Here is a 23,012-nt window from a genome sequence, read left to right as displayed (position 1 = left end):
TCATATTTTGATTTCAGATACTCCTACCATTCCTATCTGATCAGCCCTATCCCAGCTCTATCCTAGTCTGGTCTCATTATCTCATCCTGCATAATACAGAGAGAGCATTTTAATAGGCATACTCAGGCCCTGAACTTGTCTGATTGAAGACTGCTGGAACAGGTCTCAGTTCTGAGTTTTTTTTTCCGGTTAATTGGGTAATTTGTTCAAATCAGTTTGCTTGTTTTCTATAATAACAAAAACAATTGCACTTTATCTGCTTTTACTGTATTTGTGTTTCTTCCTACTTTATTACATTATTTTGCTTTTGCCTTTTCTTAAAAGTACTCAATTGTGTTTATTCTGCTGCATTTATTACTGCTTTGTAGTAGCCTGATTAAATTGTAACTGTTATTCTAAGTCTTTTGGTTATTGCACTTGGGCTTCAGACCACGTGTTTTACATTAAGAAGGTTTGTGCTCTGCACTGTGGTGGCAGGACAGGTAGCTTACATCCTTCTAAGTTGAGAATTGCTGATTGAAGACTCAGTGTCTGTTATTCTAAAAGTGCATTAGTTGTGGTTTAAGCACTTTGGCTCCAGGCCAGTTATTTTACATTAAGGAGGTTTGTGGTCTGCACTCTTGTGGGAGGAGAGGCTAGATTCTACCCTTCTGAGCTGGGAATTTCTGGTTAAAGGCTTACAGTGCCTGCTCGTTTGAACTGTTTTTCTGATATTGGTGAGCCTTGTCTGCTGTAGCATAGATTAGATTCAGGCCCGCTGAATCTAGCTTTGTTTGTATAACTTGAGCACTTGTCCAGGCCATCTTTTTTTTGGAGAAGGTTCCCTGCACCCTAGTGGCAGGAGTGTGCAGTTTGAACTTGTCAGATTGAGGACTGCAGGAACAGGGCTCAGTTTTGAGTTTTTTTACTGGTTAATTGGGTAATTTGTTTAAATCAGTTTGCTCATTTTCTATTGTTATATATAAAAAATGCACTTTATTCATCTGCTTTTACTGTAATTGTGTTTCTTCCCACTTTATTACCTTATTTTGCTTCTGCTTCTTCTTAAAAGTACTCATTTGTATTATTCTGCTGCAGTTATTACTGCTTGGTAGTAGCCTGATTAAATTTTAACTGTTATTCTAAGCCTTTTGGCTTAAGCACTTGGGCTTCAAACCAGTTGTTTTACATTAAGAAGGTTTGTAGACTGCATTGTTGTGGCAGGAGAGGTAGTGTACATCCTTCTAAGTTGGGAACTACTGATTGAAGGCTCTGTGTCTTTATTCTAAAAGCGCATTAGTTCTGGTTTAAGCACTTGGGCTTCAGGCCAGTTATTTTACATTAAGGTTTGTAGTCTGCACTCTTGTGGGAGGAGAGGCTAGATTCTGCCCTTCTGAGCTGGGAATTTCTGGTTAAAGGCTTATTGTGCCTGCTCATTTGATATGTTTCTTTCTGAAATTTGTGAGCCTTGTTTGCTGTAGCCCAGAAGATAGTAGTTTATAGGCCATTTTTGGCTAATTTCTATCTCTTTCAATTCCCTGCTATAAAAACCGCATTTGCGCTGTTTTGCGCACCGCGCAGTGCCGGTTAGCTAGGGTTAAACTATTCCCGACTCCACAAAGTCTGCTCTTCAATTTTTCCCTTGGAACTAGACAAACCTTTAACTTAAGCACTCAAACCATTTATTTCACAGCCCAGTACTAGCTCAAAACTCATAGCAAGTACTAATTAACCCTAGCACTAGACCCCCTGTACTGTCCAGAAGGACAAGTCTCTATTCGTCCCTACCAGCTAATCAGTAAAACAGCTCACTTTACCTATTCAGGCATGTCCAAAGGGCAGTTTCAGGTGTACTCTCCAGTCCAACTGGTGAATCTGGGCATTTTCAGGCAATGTTACAACTGCCTCATGTACACAGACAACCCTATCCTCCTACCACCAAACATTAATATATGCGTGAGATGCAATTATACAGCCAAACTGGAGGCAAAGCTCTCTCAACCTAAGAGTGGGAACTGACAGTCACGAGGAGAAGGAAAATACTTACAAAACACCACCAGTCTCACATAGACCTACTAAACCAACACTGGCAAATAACACACATAAATACAGGAAAACATACTCGGAGGCTCTAAATAAAAATCTGCAAAAGCAACAGAGACCTCCAAAGCAGACACCCAAGCAACCTCCACATGCCATCACAAACCATGAAACACATATTTCACATAATCAGTGTGCCACGCAATCACAGCCCTTAAGGCAAAACAACATACCCAACACACTAGTAATAGGCAACTCTATAGACAGGCATACTGATGTCCCACTAAGTAGGCTGGACAAGGAGAAGGTTACAGTTAGCTGCCTGTCGGGCACCAGGATCCGCCACATAACACAAGCACTCAGGTCACTCCAGAACAAGTACAAATATGACCCTGTCATTGTCCATGTTGGTGTGAATGACCTGAGATGTACCTCCCTGGACAACATGAAAAGAGACATGGAAGAGCTCTCTGATCACATAGCCCAGGCCGGTATGACCCTGACCCTGAGTAACATCCTGCCCTCACCAAGAATGATGCCAATGTATAAAGAAAAAATGATCAATTTCAACAACTGACTAAGTTTTTGGTGTCATTCAAAGGGGATCCAGTATCTGTCAACCTGGGGTGACATACTCCATAAGCCACGCTGCTTCACAAGAGGTGGCTTCCACCTGTCACTCTTAGGCTTTCGAATACTGGCCAAGGCTTTTGCCGCCCCCATAGTGCCTTTTTTAGGCAAGCCTCAAAAGACAAACCCACCATCGTAAATAGCACAAGTAACCAAAAACTGAGGGGAATGCTACTCAATGCCAGAAGTCTAAACCTCAAAATGCATGCACTCGAGGCACTCCTCAGTATGAAGAACATCAGTATCTGTCCAGTAACAGAAACCTGGTTTAAGGCTCCAGAGAGCACCCCAGCACTACCAGGCTATAACTCATACTGTACTTTTCAGCCACAGAACCCAGACCGAAACACAAAAGGTGGGGGTGTATCCATATTCATCAAGGATACCCACACCTCCAGGTTAGTGGCACAGCACAATGCCTCAGAGATCATCCATGTGTAGCTAACAATGAGCAAAACTGCAATTCAAATTGTAGCTTGCTACAGATCACCCACCATGACCCAAGACCCCCATTCCACATTTCTGGAGACACTGGAAAATATGAAGGTCCTACCAAATGCCTGATATTGGGTGATTTCAATTACCCAAACATTAACTGGGAGAACTACTCAAGTACTAACTCCCTTGACCAACGCTTCCTAGAATTTATAAACTCGAATGCCCTGGATTAACTGGTCAACACCTCCACCAAAGATGACAACATACTGGATCTGGTCATCACCAACATGGGCGACCGGTGTTCTACACTGGAGGTCAAACCCTCGCTGGTTAGATCAGACCATAGACTAATCACTCTGGATATCCATATTCTGCCCCCACCCCCAATCAAGGAAACCACCATGAAGAACTTTTCAAAATAAACCTTTACGTTAGTTAAGACTGAGGTGGAAAGGTTCACAGCCCCCATGCTAAAGGACAATGCTGCCCAAAATGCTGAATCCCTTACAAAGTCACTCTATGAGCGCCTGCAAGAATGCATGGATCGTGCTATCCCAAGCAAAACCAAGACTCCCTCCTCCAAGAAAAAGAAACCAGTCTGGTGGACCCGTGCCATAAACAAGCTATATAATAGAAGATGGAAACTAGTGCAGAAAAGAGTAAAATCCCAAGAAGGAAAGTCATCCCTGATCAATACAAGCAAGAAACTACAATCCCTCATAAAATCATCCAAGGCTAGCTTCGAAAGAAAAATTGCCAAGGACTTCAAAGATAACCACAAAGCATTCTTTATCAATGTCAAGAACCTAAGTGGAAATGCTCAGATCTGCTCTGAGTTAGTGCAGAATGGCACAAAAAACACTAAACCGACTGATATTGCCAACATTCTGGCAGACAGGTTTAGTGCAAACTTCAGCCCCCTCTCGCCCCCTAAAGGGCCCATAACCATACCAAATAAATGTAGTGCTCTGGCAATCACAGGTTAAAACAGCCTATCCAAATCCAGAAATACAGCTTCAATGGGACCAAATGGTGTCCCAGGCTGTGTCTTACACGAGCTCCAAAATGAACTAACCCCTCACCTAAACACACTGTTCAAGCTCAGCCTCTCTACAGGCTACATACCCATAAAATGGAGCACAGCAACAGTTATCCTGCTCCACAAAGGTGGAGCCACAATGGACCGCAGGAACTATCGCCCTATAAACCTGACTAGCCTGGTCTGCAAGGCTATGGAGCGCATCATCATGGAATTCATTAACAGAGACATTGGGAACTTTCATACATTGGACCCTACCCAGTTTGGCTTTGTTAAGGGCAGATCATGCCTCCTAAACCTGATGGACTTCTTTGAGACAGTTACCAAGGATTTAGACGAGGGAAAGGATGTCCACACAGCCTACCTAGACCTCGCAAAGGCTTTCGACACCATTCCTCATTCTGGTATTATAGACAAGCTCACCAGCCTGAATATAAACCCCCACGTCATGACATGGGTTGCTAATTGGCTCATGGATAGAACCCACATGGTGAGAGTTGCAGGCTGTATTTCCGATTCTAAACCAGTTACAAGTGGCATCCCCCAGGGCTCAGTCCTGGGACCTCTCCTGTTCGGTATATACTTCTCAGAGGTACAGGCAAGCACAGGAGAACTATGGCTGACCAAGTTCACAGACGACTGCAAACTGGGGGCCATAATTGACTCTCCAGCTGATACAGACATTCTCCAGAAGGGTCTCGCTGAGCCGGATACCTGGTGTCAAAATTATGGCCTCAAGCTAAATGCCATAAAGTGCATAGTCATCCCCTTTGGAAAAAACAAAGTGCCCGTGAACTACCACATACATGGTAGTCCTCTAAATACAGAAAATGTAATACAGGATCTGGGGACCCAAGTAGATAGTAATCTCTCCTTTTATAATCATATTTCCAAGATGGTTAGAAAATCCTTCTATGTGGCCCACCTAATCACAAAAGGGTTTGCATCTAGAACAAAAGAGATTATTGTGCCCCTCCACTCATCACTCATCAGACCCATCATAGAGTACAACACCCCATTTGGGATGTACATTACAAGACACCTGCAACAGCTGGAAAGACCACAAAAGTACCTCACCAAGAGGATTACTGGCCTCAAACATATGCTGTATGCAGCCCGACTGAAGAAACTCCAGCTGTACTCGGTTGCATACAGCTTACTCAGAGGTGATTTCTGCCTAACATACAAAGCTATGTCAAACCCAGAGCTGTTGGACATGCTCCACTTAAAGAAATCCAATCTCTCCATGCTACACGCTCTTGGGACCTAAACCTTGTCACCACAATAAACAGAACATGCTGGAGGGATAGATTCCTGTCCCAGAAACTTCCCATACTCTGGAACAGACTACCTATCCATGTCAAACAGAGCTCCTCATTAGCACTCTTCAAGAAAAATCTTGATGCTTGGATGGGAAACAGGAAGTTCACCCCGGGGATCATTTCTGTGGCTCTGCTCAACAGGGGCACAGGAAAATAATTTTCTTAGGTGGTGAAAGCCAGGGTACATTTTTGGCTAGGCTTATATAGGCCCTAGAGCCAATAGCCTAGTACCTACTTATGAACCTATAACAGTGGAAAGCACAGACTCCAAGTTACGGTAAGTACTTAACTCTTTATCTGATGCTATCCATGTCACTCATCATGGATGGGTCATAGGTGGTGACATGATTAATATATCAAATCAATTATTCACAATTATGGACCTGAGTTTCTATTGATATAGTAAGGAAAGTTAAATCCGCTTCTTGTGATTACATTGCCCTTAGTAGTCTGTTAGCCTACTGTACTAGTATGTGCATAAACATTGCGTTAAATGCTTTTAATATCAGTATTCTTTTTATGTTGTTTGTTTCAAAGATAGTTAGTGCCTAAGCAACTACGATATTGATAGATTAATTTATAGATACTCTTTTATATTAGAAATTTAGTTGTTAAAACGGAAGTAGTTTTAGTTTGTACACAAAATTTGTAGAAATTGCGCATATGCGCTTTTAAAGCAAAAGGGATAAGGTGGCTGACGTCATCTATTCAGCGTAAGCACACATTGAAAAGTTAGTATACACATAGCAGGGAAGATATATTCGCTAATCTGATGCTGAAGAGTGTTTAGCAATCATTTTAGGATTTATTTAACAAGAAAAAACAAAACAAAATTCACAGCAGCTTCCAAATAAAACTTCTAATCCACAAAATGAAGCAGCTTTTCAGGCAAAACAATAAAGCCCTGAGCAGGGCAAGCTTAGTAAATTGTGAAAAAAACCCCACAGATGGCTCAGCACACTTCAGTTCACTTTATTCCACAGAAACACAGCACATTAACGCTTCACCATACGTTTTAATTTTAAAAATCACTTCCTCAGATGTGGGCTGTTCAAACTACTACTGCTTTTATACCATTCACTTAATTACATTGATTGGGTTAATGAATTAATTGAAAGGTTAATTTAGTTTAAAACCAAAAACTTTTCATCTTGCATCTCTCTGTGTTGCCACAATTAAAACACATTTAATGTTACAATGTTTGATGAATAAATATGTAGAAATAAAAATATGTTTTAAATAAAAATCCTTAAAACACTTGACTACAAAGACTAAATTATAAAGTTAAAATACTATTAGAAACACATTTAGTAGGACTCAATAGTTAAAATTACCAACTTGAATATTTGCTTTAAATGAACTTGATTCTCCATCTAGTGGATGAATCATGAAATTACAGGTATTATAAAAATTGCATTGTAAACCAAAGTCAAATTGTACAGCCTCACTCAGTTAAAAGAATGTTAAAAACAGAAAAATATAAGGGAAAAATAAGTTCAATACCTTTGATAAATGAGTGTAACACTTGTGTTCATAACATATTACAAGCCCAACGTTTTAATAAAAATATAAATACAAAAAAGCTTAAAGACCTACTGTAACTATTGGAAAACATGGGTAAAAATGTGATAAAATTCACATAAAGTGCAAATGCATATCATAGTTTTGCTGCTCTCACTTTTAATAATGGGGCTATGGAGATATGTTCATTGAGACTAGGTGGCTTATTGGCCTCCAAACTTACCTGCCACCATAATTCTTTGTACTCCAAACATTTCTCGCATAAACCCCCTATGCCACTCTTTTCCAACCTTTCTATCACAGAAAATGTATAGTATGCATTTTCACAGCTTTGTTTGTGTTTGTAAAATGCATTAGTCTGTTTGTTTGTTTCTAGGTCATACATATGTTCGTATACCTTTCTCCTGAGCTTGCGTTCTGTCTTCCCTATATAGAATGCTTCACAGGTTTGACATTCCTCTAAATATACAAGCCCAAAGGAGTCACAATTATTAAAATCCTTGCCTTCCAGGGTGATTCCCCTACTTTCCAAATACACACTTTCTGCATTGCTCATGTATGCACACTGTTGACAATGTCCACATTTAAACGTTCCCTTCCTTTTTCTCTGTCTCTGAACTTCTTGGTTTGTACCATTTTCCAATAAAAGTTTTAAGTTAACTGAATTTTTATAAACTACTCTTAGCTTTTCATTCTTTAGTTTCTCTGATTCAGTAAATGCTAAAAATGTATTCCATTCCTTATCTATAGTTTGTCTTACCATTTTTGCACAAGCATTATACTCCAAGATGAGTGCACTGCCAAAATTGTCATTTGCCTTTTTTACTGGGCCTACCGTATCAAATACTGGTAATCCTAATATTGGCTTAAAGTCATTTGGTCTCCTTTCTGTCACTTCTGTCTCAATTTTGTGTATCATATCATCTGGGTATTTCCTCATCCTAAACATTTTCCTTAGTAAACTTTTTTCCATTTCAAAGTCTTTGTCTCTGGACGTCATCCTGCAGGCCCTAATATATTGTCCTTTAACTATATTTTTCTTGGAGTACAAAGGGTGAGCACTTTCAAAGTGCAAATAAGAGTTAGAATAGTTACTCTTTCTATACACCCTGGAATTAAACGTGCGTTTTCCTTATATATTTCTATATTCAAGTACTCCAACTTCTCATAATTTATTCTGTAAGAAAATTCAAGAAAATTAGTACTGTTGTTAATATATTCAATAAATGTTTCTATCTCTTCTTTTGGCCCTTCCCATAGGATATATAAGTCGTCCAGGAATCCTCTATAAAGTGACCAGTTGTTACTGTATATTGATTTGGTTACCATCTTCTCTTCCCATTTGGCTAAGACCAAATTAGCATAGGTGGGTGCACAAGCGGCACCCATCGCTACTCCTTTCTACTGATGAAAAAGTTCACCTTTGAAGTAAATGAAGCTGAACTTTAGAACCAAATTTATAAGCTCTATCACCACAGTACACTCATCGTGGGTTAAAGTCTCATCCTCAAAAATTAGTTCTTCCAGGTATCTTAGTCCATCACTGTGGGGAATGCTTGAGAACAAATCTACAACGTCAATTGTTAGGGAAAAAGAAGTTATGTACCTGCCATAACGTTCCATGTTAGTTGTCTTCTTCTTGCCTTCTTTCTTGCTGGTTGGGTTCGGAGCCGATCCTCGGCTCCAACTCGGCCATCTTCAATAGCTCAAGAGCTGTTTACTGGCTCGAGGCTACCCCATATCTCATGATGCCTGGCGCTAGCTACCCAGATCTCGTTTGAAAAAGCTATTCCAGACATAACTAAGGAAGAATTCTGCCCTAGTAGCCCCCTTGGACCTAACTATGAAGCTATCTAAGCAGAGAAGACAACCAGAGAAGGTTCAGCCAATGAAATCTGAATAAGAGAGCTCCTCTCGATCCACTAGGATAGGGGGATGGACGGTGGGATGCAGGAAAGAAGGCGAGAAGAAGACAACTAACGTGGACCGTTATGGTAGGTACATAACTTCTTTATGTTAAGTTGTCTATCTCACCTTCATTCTTGCTGGTTGGGACAGCGTCCCTAGCACCTACTATCCTGGGTGGCTCAATGGAATAGACTCTTCAGAACAGTGGAACCAAAATCAGCCCTTTTTCTGGAAGCAATGTCTAATTTGTAATGAGAAATGAAGGTATGTGGGTTAGCCCACGTAGCAGCTGCACAGATAGATTCCATGGGCAACCTAGATTGGAAGGCCACCAAGGTAGCCAATGTCCTAGTAGAGTGGCCTTTAGGTTTGGTAGATAATTTTTTGTTTCTCAGCTGGTAAATGAATGAAATAATGTGAGACAACCACCTAGATAATATTACCTTTGAGACTGGAAGGCCCTGTCTGCCCTTAGCATAAGAAAGGAAGAGTTGGTCCGACTTCCTGATGTCCTTTGTCCTATGCAAATAAAAACGCAGCTGTCTGTGGACATCCAACTGGTGCAATTTATATTCTGCGTTACTGGTGTGATTAGGAAAGAACACAGGAAGGTCTATGGACTGATTCAAATTATTTTGTGTACAGACCTTAGGAAGGAAGGAAGGCTTGGTCCTTAGAGCGATCCTATCATTATGGAAAACTAAGTATGGGGGACGAATACATAGAGCCTGAAGCTCCGAAACACATCTGGCAGAAGTAATGGCTACCAGAAAGAGAGTCTTCCAGGATAAAAACTTAATGGAGCAAGATGCTGCAGGTTCAAAAGGTGGCAAGATTAGGAAAGCTAGACCAAGTTTAGATCCCACGGAGGTGGGGGATCCCTCACTGGGGGCCTAAGCAGAGTGGTTCCTTTGAGGAAGACTTTACACAGCTTATGAAATAAGAAGTTATGTACCTACCATAACGTTCCATGTTAGTTGTCTTCTTCTCGCCTTCTATCTTGCTGGATGGGTTCGGCTCCGACTCGGCCAATACTAAAGCTCGAGAGCTAATTCCACCGGCTCGAGGCTCCCCCATATCCCACAATGCTAGGCGGTAACTCCTCAGATCTCGTTTGAAAGCTAGGCCAAGCAAGAAAAAAGCTCCATAACATGGAGAAGGGTAATCCACCTCTATAGGGCTGACTGTGAGGTGACTTAAACCTAACAGAGGAAATATAGAGGTGGTAAACTGTGGGAGAAAGGATTAGAGAGGTCACAAAACAATCTCCTCTAGGTCTGTCCAGGCTAGGGGGAAGGAGGGTGGGACGCAAGAAAGAAGGCGAGAAGAAGACAACTAACATGGAACGTTATGGTAGGTACATAACTTCTTAATGTTAAGTTGTCTATCTCGCCTTCATTCTTGCTGGATGGGACCACGTCCCTAGCACTTTGTCCCGGGTGGCCTATCGGAACAGACTCTTGAGAACAGTGGAACTAAAGTTGGCACGGTCTCTGGAGGCTATGTCCAACTTGTAATGAGAAATGAAGGTATGAGGTGAAGCCCAAGTCGCTGCTGAACAAATAGAATCAATAGGAAGCCTATCCTGAAAGGCTATGGATGTGGCTAAGGCCCTTGTAGAGTGAGCTCTAGGCTTAGAGGGCAATTGTTGGTGTCTGGACTCATAAATAAAGGTAATCGTAGAAGTAAGCCATCTCGAAAGTGACACTTTAGAGACTGGAAGACCCATCTTGCCTTCCGCATAGGAAACAAACAGTTGGTCTGTTTTTCTAAACTGTTTAGTCCTGTCTAAATAATATCTTAGTTGGCGATGAACATCTAAAGAGTGCAATTTCTGTTCTGACCTGTTGCCATAATTGGGGAAAAAAACTGGGAGATCAATAGTTTGATTCAGGTTTGTTTGAGAGGCCACTTTAGGCAAAAAAGATGGATTGGTACGCAAGGATACTCTTATCTTTGTGAAAAATTAGATACGGGGGATGACAGCATAGAGCATGAAGTTCCGAAACCCTTCTAGCCGAAGTGATGGCTATTAGACAAAGCGTTTTCCAAGACAGCAACTTCATAGAACATGAAGCTGCAGGTTCAAAGGGGGGTAGAATCAAAGATGCTAGAACCAAGTTCAGATCCCATGGAGGAGGTGGATCCTTGACAGGGGGCTTAAGAAGAAAGACTCCTTTCAGAAAGGCTTTACAGAGTTTGTGGGACATGATAGTAGACTCTGACACTCCCACATGAAAATTTGATATAGCCGCCAGTTGAACCCTGATAGTAGAAGGAGAAGAGCCTGCTTGGAAAAGTTCAGCTAGGAAATCAAGAATGGACTGAATAGGAGCAGTAAAGGGGTCTATTTCCCTGGACACTGCCCATAAAGAGAAACGTTTCCATTTGCTGCTATAAATCTTCCAGGTAGAAGACTTATGAGAAGCTATCAAAATATCTCTAACTGAGTGAGATATTAAGGGAAGCCTGGCTAAGGTTGGAATTGGAGGAACCACGCTGTGAGGTTCAGAGAAGAAAGGGATTGGTGCAGTTGACCCGACTGATGGATCAAGAGATCTGGAACTGGGTCCAGATGCCATGGTTGCACGAAAAGGTAACGATGAAGAAAGGGAAACCAAACTTGTCGAGGCCAATAAGGGGCAATGAGGATCATTAAGGCCTTCAGAGCAATGGCTTTCCGAATCAGCTGAGGTATCAGTGGGAAGGGGGGAAAAGAATACAGAAGTCCCGGAGGCCAATCGTGAGCTAGAGCATCTCTGATGGGATGACCTGGTAGGGGAAAGAGAGTGAAGAACTCGGCACACTTGCTGTTTTGGGGAGTGGCAAAAAGATCGCAGCAAGGATGGCCCCAAGTTCGAAAAACTTCTTCCAATACTGATTTCTTCAGAGACCACTCGTGAGGCATGAGGATTGCTCTGCTCAATTTGTCTGCTATCACATTGGACTTGCCAGGAATGTGCGTTGCTATCAGGAAGCACTGAGAAGAGATCGCCCATTGCCACAGTCTGAGTGCTTCTTGACATAAAGGGTAAGATTTGGTTCCACCTTGCTTGTTGATGTACCACACTACGGACATATTGTCCATCTGAATTGCTATAGTTCCCTTGGGAAGAGAGTCTTGAAGGGCTTGCAACGCTAGAAGCACTGCTCTCATCTCTAGAACATTTATGTGCAAGTGGCACTCGATCGGCTGCCACGTGCCCTGGACTGTCCTGCCCTGGTAATGCCCCCCCCCACCCTATCAGGGAGGCATCCGTTGTCAGAGTTGCAGCCGGGGGCGGGGGGTGAAGGGTCTTCCTAGAAGAAGTTGGGGGGATGTGACCCACCAGAGAAGATGATTCCTGCATGACTGAGTTATGCTGATAGTGTGGGACATTGGTAGAAGTTGAAAGGACCACTGAGTGAAAAGCATCCACTGAAGAATCCTCATGCAAAAGCGGGCTAAGGGGAGGAGAGGAATAGCCGCCGCCATAATCCCTAGGACTTTCAACACCAGTCTGACCTTGACCTTGTTTTGTCGTAAGAGAAGGGAAACCTGCTTGTGAATGTCTGCTACTCTTTGTTCTGTGAGTCTGGCTGACAGACTGACTGTATCTAATCTTGCGCCTATAAAGGTAATAGATTGACAAGGCGACAAGACAGACTTTTCGTAATTTACAGAAATGCCTAGAGTCTGACAGGTTCATAAGGTGTTGTCTCTGGCTAAGAGAAGTAGATGCCTGGTGGTGGCAGTCAGGAGCCAGTCATCTAAATACGGAAACACCTGGAATCCCTGGCCCCTCAAATGAGCGGCGACCACTGCCATGCATTTGGTGAACACTCGGGGGGCTGTAGTGAGACCAAAGGGCAGGGCCCTGAACTGAAAATGACTGGCCCCTAGCCTGAACCGGAGAAATCTCCTGGATCGTCTGTTCATTTTGATGTGATAGTACGCATCCTGGAGATCTATGGAGCACATCCAGTTGTCCTGGCCCAGAAAGGGCAGGATGGACTGCAGCGTGACCATCCAAAATTTTGTTTTCTTGACAAACTTGTTCAAGTTGCTGAGATCCAAAATGAGTCTCCAGTCCCCTGTTTTCTTTGGAACCAAAAAGAATTAGAAGTTATGTACTCACCATAACGTTCCATCTGAGTAGGTGTATTCATTTGTCTGCAACCTGTGGGTTATGGATCCGATATCGGATCCGAACCGGCATGGTTTTCCAGCTATGGATCCAAGCTCTCAGCTCCTCCCCTCACCCATAATGCCCTGCTCTACCCTCATGACCTCAGATCGAGTTTGCCAAAGCAACAATACCCTAAAAAGGGTAACAAAGAATATGCAGGAAACTGAAAGGCCAGGGGGATAGGAGGGCGGGATGGTTGCAGACAAATGAATACACCTACTCAGATGGAACGTTATGGTGAGTACATAACTTCTAAATCTGAAGTAGGGTATTCATTTGTCTGCAACCTGTGGGACAGAGTCCCCAGCTACCTGAATCTTGGGCGGCCATCATGGAAGGATATTCCGAGCACCGCTGAGCCAAAGGATGCTCTACCCTAGATGCAAGATCCAACTTATAGTGGGAAATAAGCGTATGAGATGAAGCCCACGTGGCTGCTGCACAAATATCATCTAGAGGAGTCCTAGCCTTGAAGGCTGCGAGGTAGATACTGACCGGGTTGAATGGGCATGAACACCCTCCGGTGCGGAGCCTTCCTGAAGCTTGATAAGCCAATAAGATGCACTGTGAAATCCAGCGGGACAGAGAAACTTTAGAGATTGGCTTGCCCAAATTGAATTTTGCAAAGGAAATAAACAGCTGGTCGGATTGCCTATGACCAGCTGTCCTGTTCAGATAAAATCTAAGTTGCCTGTGAACATCTAGTGAATGTAGCTTATATTCACCTTTGTTTTCATATTTAGGGAAGAAAACAGGGAGGTTAATGGATTGATTGATGTTTGCTTCAGAAGCGATTTTAGGAAGAAAGGACGGGTTGGTCCTGAGGGAGACACGGTCCGGATGAAATACCAAGTAAGGAGGTTTAGCTGATAAAGCTTGAAGTTCAGAAACTCTCTTGGCTGATGTAATGGCTACCAAAAAGGCTGTCTTGTAGGACAAGAATTTGAGATCCACCGTAGCTGGCCCGGAGGAGCGGTCAAGGCCTGTAGGACCAAAGAAAGGTCCCAAGGAGGAACTGCTTGTTTTATAGGGGCCTGAGAAGAAAAGTACCTTTAAGAAATATTTTACACAATTTGGCTGACATAAGAGGATTAGAGTCATGGCCAATGTGATAGTGAGAAATTGCCGCCAGTTGAACTTTGACTGTGGAACTGCTGGCACCATCGTTAAAGAGAGTGGTTAGAAAGTCAAGCACTAAAGGGAGAGGAACCGTGAAGGGATTCAGGCCTTGCCGCTCCCCACAAAGAAAGCGTTTCCATTTGCTTGGTAAACCTTTCTAGTGGATGGTTTATGAGCCGCCACCAAAATAGCCTTTACAGGTGAAGAAATACCGAGTCCTTATTAAGAGTGGAACTGGAGCAGCCAAGCGGTCAGCTTGAGGTTGTCCAGGTTCGGAGGAGGAATGCAGGATGGATGGGATATCAGATCCGGGATGGGATCTAGAATCCAAGGAGGATTCACCGAGTGAGACCTTAGGAAGGGGAACCAGATCTGTCGAGGCCAGAATGGAGCAATGAGAATCATTCTGCAACCCACCGAGAGGCTTTCTGAAGAACTTGCAGCATCAGAGGCAAGGGTGGATAGGCATACAGAAGACCGGGTGGCCAAGCATGCACCAGGCGTCTCTTGGGGTACCTCCGGGAGGAGGTATTAGAGCGAAAAAACTGTCGCACTTGGTGTTTGAGGGAGAAGCAAAAGATCGCATGAAGGGTTCCCCACCGTGCGAATATGCGTTCCGCTACTTGACAATTGAGAGACCACTCGTAAGGGGTCAGAATGGTGCGACTGAGCTTGTCCGCTAGGATGTTGGACCGACCGGAATGCGTTGCTATTAAGCGATTGGTGGAGATTGCCCATTCCCAAACTCTCATGGCCTCTCGACAAAGAGGGTAAGACCTTGTTCCCCTTGCTTGTTGATGTACCAGACAACAGACATGTTGTCCGATTGAATCATAATTGTTCCCAAGGGAAGAAAGTCCTGAAGTGCTAGCAGCTAAGAGCACTGCTCTCATCTCTAGAACATTGATATGCAGTAAAGTCTCTGAATGGTTCCACGTGCCTTGCTCGGTCCGGCCCGCAAAGTGCCCCCCCCACCCGAGGCGGGAGGCGTCCGTGGTCACCGTGGCGAGAGGGGGAGAAGCACAAAATGGGCGGCCTCTGTGGAGATCCGGGGAGTGGAGCCACCACAAGAGGGACCGCTTGCAAGCCTTGCTGATCGCTATGGGATGATGCATGGGGAGAGCAAGGTATGACCACTGTACTAAGGCGTCCACTGTAGAATGCATATTGAGCCTGGCAAGAGGAAGAAGTGCTATAGCCGATGCCATGGACCCTAGAGCCCTCAGGACCAACTCCGCTGGAACAGAACTTGAATGGAGAATGGCCCGCACCTGGAGTTGCAGATTTAGAACTCTGTCCGCAGTGAGGAAGGCTCGTAAACTCCTTGTGTCTAGCCTGGCCCTATAAAATCTAAGAGCTGTGTGGGCGCCAGGTTGGACTTTTTGTATTTATTGTGATGCCCAGAAAGGAGCAAGATGGAGAAAGGAGTCTCGCCAATAGAAGTAGATGCCTTGTTGGGGCGGTGAAGCCAGTCGTCCAGGTAGGGAAAGACCTGCACCCCTGAAGCCTCAGGTGGGCCGCTACCACTGCTAATACTTTGGTGAACACCCTGGGGGCTGTGGTGAGACCAAAGGGAAGGACCCGGAACTGGTAGTGACTGGCTCCCAGCCGAAGCGGAGAAACCTCCTGGGCGCCTGTCCATCAGGATGTGGTAGTGCGTCCTTGAGATCTATCGAGCACATCCAGTGATTTTCTCCCAGAAGGGGGAGAATAGATTGCAGAGTGACCATTCGGAACTTTTCTTTGGGGACTGCCAGATTCAAGAGAGAGGTCTAGGATTGGTCTTAGTTCCCCGTCTTTTGGCACTAAAAGAATCTGGAGTAGAACCCTGATCCGATCTGGTCTGGGGAACGGGCTGGATGGCTCTTTTCTTTAGCAGATGGCCAATTTCTGCCAAGCCGGCCTCCCGTTGTCCGGGTGGGGCGTCTGGGAAGGACTTCAACTGTGGAAGGTGAACGAAAGGATTGCGATATCCCCTGGATATGATTTGGAGAACAGCGGTCCGATGTTATGGACTCCCATGCCGCTAGGTGCCCGAACGTCCCCGACTGCCTCCAGAGTAGAGCAGTCGGGCAGCCTCAGGGTTGCTGCGGCCCGTTCAGAGAAAGGTTCCCTGGACCCAAGTTTTTGGGAGCCCCTCTGCCTCTAGGGCGGCGTCCTCCCTGTCCTCCCCTGCCACGGAAGGACTGGTTGTCCGGAGCAGGCTGGGACTGCTGCGACTTCCGGAACCACATCTTCTTCTGACCCTTTTGGTTCCTAGAATAGGGCCTCTGGGGTGCAGAGTAGCGGATTCCGGCAGACAGCGTCTTCCGTCCTTTCGCTCTGGGTCAGCGTCATGAGCGGTCTTGCCAAACAGAGCAGAACCATCAAAGGCGTTAAGCGATGCTTTGAAGGGCTCAGAAAAATCGCAGTGACAGAGCCAGGCCTGGCGTCTAGTGACCAGTCCTGTCCCCGCAGCTCAGCGGCGCCCTCCGTTGCATGGGAGAGTAGCCGCATAGAAGTATTTGTAACTGACCTAAGAGTGGCCATACGGGTGGAGTGCAGAACTCTGTCCTCCTCCGAAATGGACTCACGGGGGTATCCAGCGTATTCCTTAATAAGATCTCGCTGCATCCGAATAACATGTGCCAAATAGTTCAGCGCCCTTACCGAGAAGGTCGCCGAACTGAACATCCGCTTCCCCAAGCGGTCCATCATCGAGACTCCTTGCTCGGTGGGTGGACTGAGGGACTCTCCTGAGCCAGTTCCCTCTTTGTGGCCGCCGCCCGTCAACATGGCATCCACCGGAGGCCCCTTACTCGAATGGGTCCGGTCGGATGGCGGACTAAGGATCCTATCCGGTCTTTTGGGAATTGGCTCCACGGTGTCCGGTTCCTTCCACGCCCTGGTGGTAATAAGGTCCACCAGGGGGTCGGCAGGGGACACCCAAGAGGTAAACGGGCCCGTTTCAAATGCCTCCAAGAACACGGACTCGTCCGAGGAAGACTTGGGGGCAGACCACCCTTATCACGGAGCATTTCCATGATGTCTCCAAAGGAGACATCCTCGAGAGGTGACCGTGGGGAGCCTTCCCTTCCTCCAAGTCCGTGTCTTCTGTGAGAGACTGGGGAGTCAATGTGCCTCCTTTTGCACGTATGCTTGAGGGACCTCCTCTGGGGGCTGTCAGAGGAGTCCTCGCAAGCAGCATTTGCTCCATAGGAGCCACTTGGGGCACAGAAGCGGGCTGTCCCAGGGCCGGATGGTGGAAGCCTGGCCCAGTGCAGAGGGAGCGGGGCGGGCGGAACAAGTGCCGGGGTCGGAGACCCTCAACAGAGCCCTCTCCACTACATCAAAAGCGAAGGGAGCCGACCTCGACCAAAGGATCCGACAATCGGCTCCCCTCGGATCCAGTGGACGGAGCGGCGCGGCACTCGGATCCGAAGGGACAATGCAGCTCCGACACAGGCGCGGCGAGCACTGATCCCCGGATCGGCTCGGATCCAGGCTCCAGAGGTCGGGTCCGGCACTCGAGGGCAGGGTCGGATCCGGTACCAAGTACTATCGGCGCCGACCCACCCCGGCTCGAAGCTGCTCGGCTCCAGCTGCTCGAACCCGGATAGCGGGTCGGAGAAGGAGCAATAGGCTTAAAAGGGTGTTGAGCTCCCGGAGGAGGCAAGAGCACTCCCATCTGCATCTGGGCCTGGATGAACCTTCTCATCATCCGGTCCAGATCAGCATCAGAAAGGCTATGTGTAGATCTCGGCGAGGCTACCGAGGTAGGCCTGGAGTGCCTCCTCGATAGCCTCGGCGGAGATCGGGTCTCCTCCTCCTCAGGACCCGGTGAAAAGCACACAGGGGACCGGAGCCGAGAAGGAGGAGACCGAACTGACGGAGCCGGGAGAAGCCAGCTTGGCTGGCGGGGCGAAACAGAGGTCTCGGCCCGCCGCTTGGTGCTTCTCCCTCCGGTCCTTTTAGCAGCATCCCTCTCCTCTCCAGAAGCGGGAGGTTGAGTCCCAGGAGCAGGAGGGTGCCACAGGGGAACAACTGTAGCCACAGTAGTCCCGAAGGAGCGGAGGCGGAGCCGAGTCTGGCGGTAAAGACCCGCCAAGACAAGCTTGGACCTCCGCTCCTCAGTGCCCTGGGGTTGAACCCTGCACATATGGCACAGCCAGATGTGAGGTGTTCAACCCGAGACTAACACACGAGTGTGGCCATCAGCCGGTGAGAGCTTATGGCCACACTGAGCATTCGAAAAGATAGATTTAGGCTGGTCAGCCATAATCTACAAGCTACTAAAGTAACTTAAAGAAAAAGACACACAGGCCTACACACACACTCTACGCAACAGCGAGGGGAGGGAAAAAAAATTACTTATTTTAACTCAAACTAAAACTATTAATGAGGGAAACCTAAACTTTCACACAAAAATATATAAAAATTTCAAAACTTTCTGTTTTAACAGGTAAATAAACTACCACTTAGCTGAGAGCAAAGAACCCAAATCCAGTCACCAGCGCGGCAAACGAGATCTGAGGTCATGAGGGTAGAGCAGGGCATTATGGGTGAGGGGAGGAGCTGAGAGCTTGGATCCATAGCTGGAAAACCATGCCGGTTCGGATCCGATATCGGATCCATAACCCACAGGTTGCAGACAAATGAATACCCTACTTCAGATTTTGGAGTAAATTCCGGATCCTTGTTGGTCTGCTGGAACTGGTTGAATGGCTCTTTTTGCTAGCAGCTTTGAAATTTCTAGTGCTGCTTGTTCCCTTTGACTGGGTGGAACGTCTGGAAGGGATTTTCTGGACTGTTTTGGGATGCGAATGAAAGGGATTCTGTAGCCTTCGGATATGATAGACTGTACCCACTTGTCTTGAGTAAGGGAAAGCCAGGCTTTTGGGTGCAGAGATAATCTTCCCCCGACTGCCTCCGAAGGTGGACAGTCGGGCAACCCCTCAGGGGTGCTGAAAGGGTTTGTCAGAGAAGGTTTCTCGACTACCCTGATTCTGCAGGCCCCCCTCTGCCTCTAGGGCGGCATCTATTATTATTGTTCCCCCCTCTGCCTCTAGAGGGGAAACGACTCTGTGCGTCCGGTAAGACTCCCTGTGGTTGTTTGCGGAACCACATCTCCCCCCCTTCTGACCTTTGGGGTAAGGCCTAGAAGGGGTAGAAAAACGGACTCCGACGGCAGAAAGAGTCTTACCTTCTACCTCGCACCTTGTCAGAGTATCCTTCACTTGTGGACCAAAGAGAGATGATCTGTCAAAAGGGGAGTTAGTGAAAGACGCCTTGAAATGGTCCGCAAAGCTACATAGCCGCATCCAGGCATGGCAACGTAAAGCCACCCCTGTACCTGCGGCTCTGCTCGCTCCATCAGCCGCATACGAAATCAGGCGCATGGAGGAGTTAACTACTGAATTAAGGGTAGCCAGCTGGGAATTCATCCTATCTTGAAAACCCACAGCTGATGGGTCCTTCAACACTTCACTCATATCCTTGAGCAAGTCCCTCTGGAGACGAGTGAAATGACACAGGTAATTCAGTGAACGCATAGAAAAGGTCGCTGATGAAAACATCTGCTTGACGTACCTGTCCATGGTCCTAGATTCCTTATTAGGAGGATGAACAGGTACCGAAGGATCCGCTAATTCCTTCTTGGTGGCAGCAGCCACCACCATGGCATCCACAGAGACACCTTTGGACAAAAACTCCTTGTCTTTGGGGGCAGTGATAAATTTGGCTGGCCGCCTGGGGGTGGGTTCCACCGAGTCAGGAGCCATCCAAGCCTTCCTCGCCACCACTTCCATGAGTGGGTCAAAGGGAGGGGACACCCAGGAGGTGGAAGGTCGAGAACCAAACACCTCAAGGTACACTGATTCGTCCTCTGAAGGGTTAAGGGCTGGCCAATTCCCCCTCTGCTTCAGGATTTCTAGTATGTCTGCAAAGGAGACATCTTCAGAGGGGGAACGAGGGGAACCCTCAGAATCTTCCAAATCAGTGTCAGAGGTGACAGACTCAGGGGAGTCAATGTGTTTCCTCTTGCACTGTCTCTTCCTAAGGGGTTCTTCTGCAAGATCAGGAGAGGCCTCGGAAGAGGAGGAAATTCCCACTGGGGATACTTGAGGCGCAGATTCTCTACAGTCCGAAGCAAGGGGGTGAGACAAAATCACCGCAGGCACTGTAGAGGGAGGAGCTGATGGAGCCAACTGTGGAGTAAAACCAGGTTCTAACACGCTCCGCATGACCTCAAAGGCACCCCTATCAGGCAGGGCCAGAGGTCTCCGCTCCAAAGAGCTGAAAACCTCCCCCGGCACCAACAAGGATGGCTCCGAAGCCGATGTCGGAGCCGAACTAACCAGCGCCGAAGCACCGAGAGGGAGAGCGGGGTCGGACAAGGGTCCGATGCCACTCGCCCCCTCGGAGCCAACGAGGGAAGTCCGGCGCCAAGATCCCTCTAAGGAGAAGATCGGAGCAGACGACGGCGCCGAAAGGAAAGGTATCGGTTCCGACGCTCCCACAGTCTCGGCTCCGATCAGCACCGGTTCCGAACTCAATAGAGTCGGAGGAGGAATGTCTAATGGAACAGGGGTAGCCATTGACTGTTGAGTCGGGCTGTGTAACATCTGGGCCAGTGCCTCGGACTTAAGAAGTCTACTCACCACCCTCTGCAAATCATGGTCCAAAAGTCTGGAGGACCTAAAGGAGTGTGACCTATGGCTCCGTTCAGACAAGAGCGGTGAGGCTGGAGCCGAATGAATGGAGCCAATAGAAGGAGACCTGGACCTCTTTCTAGTAATCGGTTCTGACAAAAGTATCGGAATCGACTTAGACTTATCTGTCTCAACTCCAGCCGGAGCCGAGGACACAGTATGTGTGGTAGGTCTAGAATCATCGGCTCCGGCCAGAGCCGATGGTTGAACCGTTAAAACGGTCTTTGAACCTCCGGAGGACAGCTCAGACGCTGGAGCCGACTGCTTGGAGGACTTAGAAGGTTTCCCCGACATAGACTGTGTCGGGGGACCCTCAGGCTTCAATAAGCCTCTTTATATTAGCTTATTTTTATGTTCCTGCAGGACTCTAGGACTGAAACCATGACAGACAGCACAAGAGTCCTGCAGGTGTAAAGGTCCCAGGCAATATACACAAGAAGTGTGACCGTCTGTCAGAGACATCTTCTGACAGCACGAGTCACACTTCTTAAAGCCTGAGACCTTCGATTCTTTAGACATTTCTAAAGAAAAAGTAGTGCAATCACTCACACTCACACACACAGATTACACTAAATTAAATTAAAGTAACTATCTTAACAAAAATTCCCTAGAAAAAACACAGTCACTCCAACTACTAGGAGGGGTGGGAAGGGGCCTAAAGGCCTAAGGGAAGAACTCTTGAAAACTTTTTTAGAAAAGGGGGAGGAATTTGGAAGGGAGTGGTAAAAGACTACTTAATTAACTAACTACTACTGAAAAAACTAACTTAAAGGGGGTCTATTTTAGTAAAACTTTATATAAAGTAACTAACCTGCAGAGCTGGTTGGAAAGAGCACCTCATCAGCTAAGCGGCAAACGAGATCTGGGGAGTTACCGCCTAGCATTGTGGGATATGGGGGAGCCTCGAGCCGGTGGAATTAGCTCTCGAGCTTTAGTATTGGCCGAGTCGGAGCTAAGGATCGGCTCTGAACCCATCCAGCAAGAATGAAGGCGAGATAGACAACTTAACATCATGATGTTATTAGAAGACAACCCAATGTGAAAATCCGAAATGGCAGCTAACTGAACCCTGATTGTAGCAGAAGCGGAACCAGAAAGAAAGAGTTCCGCTAAAAATTCCAGAATCTCGTGGACAGGGGCTGAAAAGGGATCTATATTTTTAGCCTCTGCCCAGCAAGAAAAATGTTTTCACTTGCTAGCGTAAGTTTTCCTAGTTGTGGATTTGTGCGATGAGATAATAATTTCCCGCACAGAGGAGGAAATATTAGGAAGCCTGGCTAAGGTTGAAAGTGGAGCAACCAAGCTGTGAGCTGGAGTGTTTGAAGGGATCGATGCAGTCTGCCCGATTGATGAATCAGTAGATCTGGAATAGGATCCATAATCCAAGGCTGCTCGAAAAGATAATGATGCAGGAATGGGAAACATATCTGTCGAGGCCAGTAAGGGGCAATGAGGATCATTTTGCAACCCAACTCAGTTGCTCTCTGTATGGGTTTGGGTATTAGGGGAAATGAAGGAAAGGTGTAAAGAAGTCCCTGAGGCCAATCGTGGACTAGAACATCTCTGGGGGAGTGGCCGGGAAGTGGAAGAAGGGAGAAGAAATTGCTGCACTTGCTGCTGAAAGGTGTGGCGAACAGGTCGCAGCAAGGCTGACCCCATTTGCGAAAGATTTGTTCTGCAATTACCTGATTCAGAGACCACTCGTGAGGCATGAGAATTGCTCTGCTGAGCCTGTCTGCGATGACGTTGGAACTCCCTGGGATGTGCGTTGTGCTCAGAAAACATTGGGAAGAGATCGCCCACTGCCAGAGTCTGAGTGCTTCTCGACATAGAGGATAGGATTTGGTTCCCCCCTGCTTGTTGATGTACCATACCACTGACATATTGTCCGTTTGAATTGCAATGGTCCTGGGAGGGAGAGAGTTTTGAAGGGCTTGCAACGCTAAAAGCACGGCTCTCATCTCCAAGACATTTATATGAAAATGGTACTCGTGAGGCTGCCAGGTGCCTTGGACTGTCCTGCCCTGATACTGCCCCCCCCACCCTATCAGGGAGTCGTCCGTGGTCACTGTGGCGACTGGAGGGGATGGCACAAATGGTCTGCCCCGGGACACTGATGGGGAGACCATCCACCAAGCGAGGTGCTTCTTGCATGCTT

General features: G+C 46.5%; 1 long non-coding RNA gene across 1 annotated transcript in view; it reads left to right on the top strand.

Moving 5' to 3' along the window:
- The window catches only part of LOC122793681, a 913,742-nt gene that overhangs the window by 43,956 nt on the left and 846,774 nt on the right, over positions 1-23,012 (top strand). The window lies entirely within an intron of this gene.

The sequence above is a fragment of the Protopterus annectens genome, chromosome 2.part0, assembly GCF_019279795.1.
Source record: "Protopterus annectens isolate FY-2018-M chromosome 2.part0, PAN1.0, whole genome shotgun sequence".
In the NCBI taxonomy this organism is placed as follows: Eukaryota; Metazoa; Chordata; order Ceratodontiformes; family Protopteridae; genus Protopterus; species Protopterus annectens.
Note: the sequence above shows the minus strand (reverse complement) of the source record. Positions and strands in the feature narration are given on the sequence as shown.